The following is a 6,354-nucleotide window of genomic DNA, read 5'->3' on the forward strand; positions in this document are numbered from 1 at the left end:
TTACCTTGATCTGCTTGGATGACTATGAAGTCATGGTATAACTAAGTGTTAAATGAAGTTGAGACCGGACGGAGACTTGCAGAGTTTTGGACTATAGTGTTTCCGTCTGTGTCGATTAAGGACCGACCGTTGTTGGGCCTCAAATCATGTTGAACGCATGCCTTACATTTAGCTGGCCGGATAAAGTACCTTTCGACCGTGAAGCTGGGAGATTTTTCGGGCCGAGTAGATTGCCCGCAATGCACTGTGCCGGAGTAGGTGTGGTAGGACACGGGGGCGGGATGATAAGACCAAAGTGCAGTCGGTCGGCCCCCGGGTACATGTGGTTCCTGGCAAACTCAAGATTCCTAGAAAGTTAACTCGGTGATCAATATCTCACTTTAGCGGGTGAGTGAGGTTTGTGTAAGGAATAAATCACCAGCTGGTTAGGAATCGATTCGAATCGCCATCGCTCCTGAATAGTGAGCACTTGACTTGAGTTACTTCATCGTAGTAAATGTTTATGGAACACTTGGACAGTTATAATGAATATGACAGTATGGAAGTTATTTAATGATCGTTGGTTATCATTATCTGCTTAATCACATGTTTACTCCAGTATAGGTGCAAATCTAGTCGACAGGTTAATAATAATTAACTTGGCAAAAATGCTTTTCAAAAGGTTCTCGAAATGCTAAAAATGCTTCTTTTTGCAAATGAGTCAGCTACCCTACTATAAAGCCCTTCATAATCCTTGGTGTCATTTATTTTTGGTTATGTCGGGTAAGTCTAGCTGAGTACCTTCTCGTACTTAGGGTTTTATTCCCACTTGTTGCAGATGGGCAGATGTATTACGGCTACTGTATCAACTGCCTTTATCCTGCGATGGGTGATGCTTAGGACCATGGGCATAGTCATTCCTTACGTCTCATCTGATGCTTTTGTTGGAGATAATCATTCGCTGGTACTATATTTAAACTTCGCGTGAGTGTGTGTGTGGTTTGAACAAATGACTTTCGCTACTTTTATTCGAACTGGTTTGTAATAACTATGTTTAAACTCTGATGTATCTGTGATGCGAACTTTTATGTAAGTTGTGATGGTGACCGCTAAACTTATTACGATCATGGCTGGGACACGAGTTGGTTTGAAATCCTTCATGATTTCACGGACTACCAGGTTATACGGGCTTAAGTTTGTTCAATCGTCTGCTCTGGTGGATGATTTTCTTACTTAATTTCGTATAATTGGTCGGTTCTGTTACAGTTGGTATCAGAGCATGGTTTAGCGTGTTACTGTTCACAAGTGTATTTAAAACAAACAGGCATTTGGAAAACGTGATTTTAAAACTATAAAGTGTGCCAGTGATCATATCCTTTATGCCCAGTTAAGGACTTTAGGTGGCTTAATTAAGTACTGACCTGGGGTTCTTGTATCATATTTCTCTTTCGTCGCTCATACGGCGTGCTATTATATGAGTGCCACTTGTTTGAGTGGTAATGTATGGATCATTTGCCTCTACGCCTCGGTAAGTGTGAGTTGTGAGAGCATGATCGGATACACCACCGATCTAGGGTGAATGCTTATATGATGCTAGAGTAATTACATGTTCTACGCATGTTTTACAAAGGTATCTCATGAATGGGTCTTCCGTCTGTTGAGGCGATGCCGTCAGTAGGACGAGGGTTCGGGTAGTTACTACCGTTGTACACGTATCTGGAGATTCGTGTAGAGCGTGTAGATAAAACATTACTGCTTTTATGCATTCATTGGAAATTGGGCTGAAATGAATCTTCTGCAGGTACATAACAACGCTCTCGTGTAGAACGTATTAGCTACGTATTGAGAGATCGTTGTATGCCATCGAATTCGTCGTTAGAAATTATTTATTTCCTAAGTTTGTGAGAACGTACGACACGTACATACATCATGTTACTTGTGCATTTCATTCATCTCATGCATTCCTCCCCTTATAAATTGATTGTCTCATTTTGATAAAAGATGTATCACCAAAAATATGTTTCCCCGAGGTAATAAGAGAACTTTTGCTACAGATGGCCCGCATGAAGCAGACCGCCCGTAAGTCCACCGGAGGAAGAGCACCTCGACGTCCGCTGGCCCTAAGGGAGCACCGCACCACGGACACCTTCTTGAGCGAGTTTGGCATGCCAACTTTGCTTTGGAGAGTGCTCCATGATGTGGGGTACCCAGAGGGTCAAGAGCCGGTGTACTCATGGAATGAGAGCCAGTTAGCAGAGGATGGACTTGCAGTGGTGGAGATCATGGTTCCTGCTCTCGGTGATGCTCCAGATTGGGATGGTTGGCATTTGGAGTTTGAGGGTTGCACTCCAGCTGAGGGTGCAGAGGGAGCAGCCTTCCGTGTCATCAAGGACATTATGAGCCGATTTCCTAGTGAGCTTGCAGCAGCTCTGGCTGGTACTTTTCCTAGGGATGATCCTCGTGATGCCATTTGGGTTCAGCCTCAAGGAAGTGCGTTAGTCAGAGGTCCAGCTGAAGGACGAGCTAGTGACAACCAGGCAATGAGTGCTATGTTCGCCGCCATCAGAGCGTATGAAGGTCTCGAGAGTACCTACTGGACTTTGACTGGCTTGCGTAGTGAGGATAAGCTAAAAGGGAAGAGGCAGAAGAAGAGACAGGCACGTGCTATAGCTAGCTTGCAGGAGCAGTTGGCTTATATGAACTTACAGCGAGATCAAGCGGTTGAGAGAGGTGATAGAGCTATGCAGCGAGTGCATACGTTGACTCAAGCCAACAACAATGTAGACCGCATGATTGGACAGCTGGTTTAGGAAAGGAATGAAGCCTGGAACGCAAGAAACCTTCTGCTGTAGAGGGTCGATGAGCTAGAGGAATACAATGGCTACCTGCACGAGGAGTTTCATGCGCTCTACAATGGGGTTGGCCCATATGCTCCACCAGTCACCGCTGGCATGGACGTTGACAACGACAACGAGGACGAGCCTGTAGTTTCACCTGGGGGCAATGGTGACGTCTCCGATCCTGATGATGGCCCCGAGGAGTAGGCTAGTTGCCTTGCGCTAGCATCTAGGTCTTGTCACGATGACCTTTCTTTTGTTGGCATGTAATCTATCGTATGTTGCTTCGAACGGATGAGACTTGGCATATGGTTGGAACTTGATTTTCGAATGTGATATCTGAACGCATAAAAAGTCCAGTGTATGTATACTGGCAAATTTGGTTGTATGGACGCGATGTTTGCCGTTGAAGTAATTCGATTAAGTGCTGTTGTTTTAATTGGGATGCGATTGTTGTGCCTCTGTTTTATTGTATGAGTTTATTCTCTCCAATAAATTCAGTACGGCATAAATTTTTCCTTCACTCGCAATTATTATAGCTTCACTCAATCGTTACTTGTTGCTGAAATATGCAGATGACAAACACTCGCCGAACCACGTATGAGGCCGCTGAGCCCGGTGCCAATGGTGCGGGGACCGATGGTGGTGGTGGTGGTGGAAATCACGGCAACAACAATGAACCTCCCCATGAACCGCATTTGCCACCTCCTCCCCCGTTTACCCCCGAGATGTTCCTCGCACAGCTGCTCGGGAGTCAGCGCAACGCGGAACAATCCCAGAAGAACATGGAGGATCTTCTTCGAACCATCGCCAACAACGTTCAACGTGGTAACAATCAAGGTGGTGGCATAGGAGTGAACCAATATAGCAGTTTCAAAGATTTCATGGACACCAGGCCACCAGTATTTAAGGAAGCAACAGAGCCACTCGATGCTGAGGAATGGATCAACACGATGGAAGATAAATTCTGTGTGTTGAGGATGACTGAGGTTCCAAAAACGGAGTATGCTGCACTTCAATTGCAAGGACCGGCGAGAATGTGGTGGAAGCACCATCACACCACCTTCCCTCCAAATGCTCAGATTTCTTGGAGAGAGTTTGCTGAGGCCTTCCGTGGAGCCTATATTCCACCAGGGCTGACCGAGATGAAGTTGGGAGAGTTTCTGGCGTTGAACCAGGGCACCAAAACCGTGACGCAATACCTGCATGCCTTCAACAACTTGTGTCGCTATGCTCCCGACATGGTTGACATAGATGCTAAAAGGATAGCCAGTTTTAAGAGGGGTCTCAATCCAAAAATGATGAAGCATGTTGGTACCAACAACCGCATCAGATTCAATGACTTCATCAGCGACTGTCTGAAGCAGGAGAAGAATAACAACGCCAGCACCACAGCCAAGACACGCAAGAGAGCCTTTGAAGGTGGGCCGTCTCAAGCTAGAGCCCCTATGGGAGGTCATCCCCCATATCGCCCATCAGCACCTGGCGCTAGGTTTCGGCCACCTCAGCCAAGAAGTCAGAATTTCCGTGGACCTCAAAAGCCGTACAAGATGGCAGTACAGCCCAACAAAGCAGCCGCAACTACGGTACAAGGCAGTTCTAAGGGAGCTGTGGGATCTGCCGGGACAGTGAGAGGACCCTGTTATAACTGTGATCAGCCCGGTCATTTCTCAAGGTTTTGTCCATACCCGCCCAAGAAGAAGCAGCAGACTTATAATGCTAGAGTGCATAGTACGACAGTGGATGAAATTCTAGAGGGAGAGCCCGTCACTGCTGGTAAGTTTCCTGTCAACGAAAACCCTATAGTTGTTCTATTTGATTCTGGATCATCGCATTCTTTTATGAGTCAAGCATTTGCACAGAAACATGGACAACGATGCACAGAATTGGGTTATGGGTACCGTATAAGCTTAGTAGGGGTTGATGTTTTGACCAACCAGATGGTTCGAGGGGCAACCCTTGAATTAGGTAGCAGGAAGTTCCGAGTGAACTTGATAGTTATGCCTGGGTTAGTCTTGGATGTCATTATAGGGATGAATTGGATGAAGGATTGGGGAGCAGTCATAGATACTGGAAGTCGAGTACTTACCCTTAAGGATCCCCTGGGTGAGGATACTTTCCAAGTACCATTGCCTCGGAGAACAGACCTGATAAGTGTTACTTGTGCTACGGCAGTCATTCCTATTCATCAGATTCTGGTAGTGTGTGAATTCTCGGACGTATTCCCGGATGAGCTACCTGGTCTTCCGCCAGATAGGGAGATTGAGTTTGGAATTGAGCTAGTCCCCGGAACAGCTCCGATTTCAAGGAGACCCTATCGGATGCCTCCAGATGAGTTAGCTGAGCTGAAGAAGCAATTAGAAGATTTATCAAAAAAGGGGTTTATTCGGCCAAGCAAGTCTGAATGGGGATGTCCCGCTTTGTTTGTGAAAAAGAAGAAAGAGGGCACGTTGAGAATGTGCGTAGATTATAGGCCACTCAATGCTGTGACCGTCAAGAATAAATATCCCTTGTCACATATTGATGTTCTGTTTGACCAATTATCCAAGGCCAAGGTGTTCTCAAAAATAGATTTGAGATCCGGTTATCATCAGATTAAGATTAGGCCACAGGATATACCGAAAACTGCATTTTCCACCAGATATGGGTTGTATGAGTATCTTATCATGTCTTTTGGCTTGACAAATGCTCCTGCATACTTTATGTTTTTGATGAATACAGTTTTCATGCCAGAATTGGATAAATTTGTGGTAGTATTCATCGATGACATTCTGGTGTACTCTGAGAACGAGAAAGATCATGAAGAGTATCTGAGAACTGTCTTGACTAGACTTAGAGATCATCAATTGTATGTTAAGTTTAGCAAATGCGAATTCTGGTTGAAGGAAGTTCCTTTCCTTGGTCACATTCTGTCAGAGAATGGAGTTTCAGTCGATCCAAGTAAGGTGCAAGAAGTTATGAATTGGAAAGCACCGACCACAGTTCCTAAGATTAGAAGTTTCTTAGGACTAGCCAGTTATTACCGTCGCTTTATACCAGATTTCTCAAAGATCGCCAAACCGATGACAAGCTTCCTACAGAAGGATCACAAGTTTGTGTGGACAGAGGAGTGTGAAGCAGCTTTCCACACTTTGCAAAAACTATTGACCACTGCTCCTGTTCTAGCACAACCAGATATCGAGAAACCATTTGATGTGTTTTGCGATGCATCGAAGACTGGATTGGGTTGTGTTCTTATGCAAGAAAGGAGAGTCATAGCTTATGCATCATGTCAATTGAGAAAGCACGAGGTCAACTATCCAACACATGATCTTGAACTTGCTGCAGTTGTGCACGCCCTAAAAATTTGGAGACATTATCTACTTGGTAATGTGTGCAATATTTTCACGGATCACAAGAGTCTTAAGTATATCTTTACCCAACCAGGGCTAAACATGAGACAGCGCAGATGGTTGGAATTGATAAAGGATTACAACTTGAATGTGCAATATCATCCTGGTAAAGCCAATGTAGTGGCAGATGCTTTGAGGAGAAAGTC

Source organism: Miscanthus floridulus, unplaced genomic scaffold, assembly GCF_019320115.1.
Source record: "Miscanthus floridulus cultivar M001 unplaced genomic scaffold, ASM1932011v1 fs_855_3_4, whole genome shotgun sequence".
Lineage (NCBI taxonomy): Eukaryota > Viridiplantae > Streptophyta > Magnoliopsida > Poales > Poaceae > Miscanthus > Miscanthus floridulus.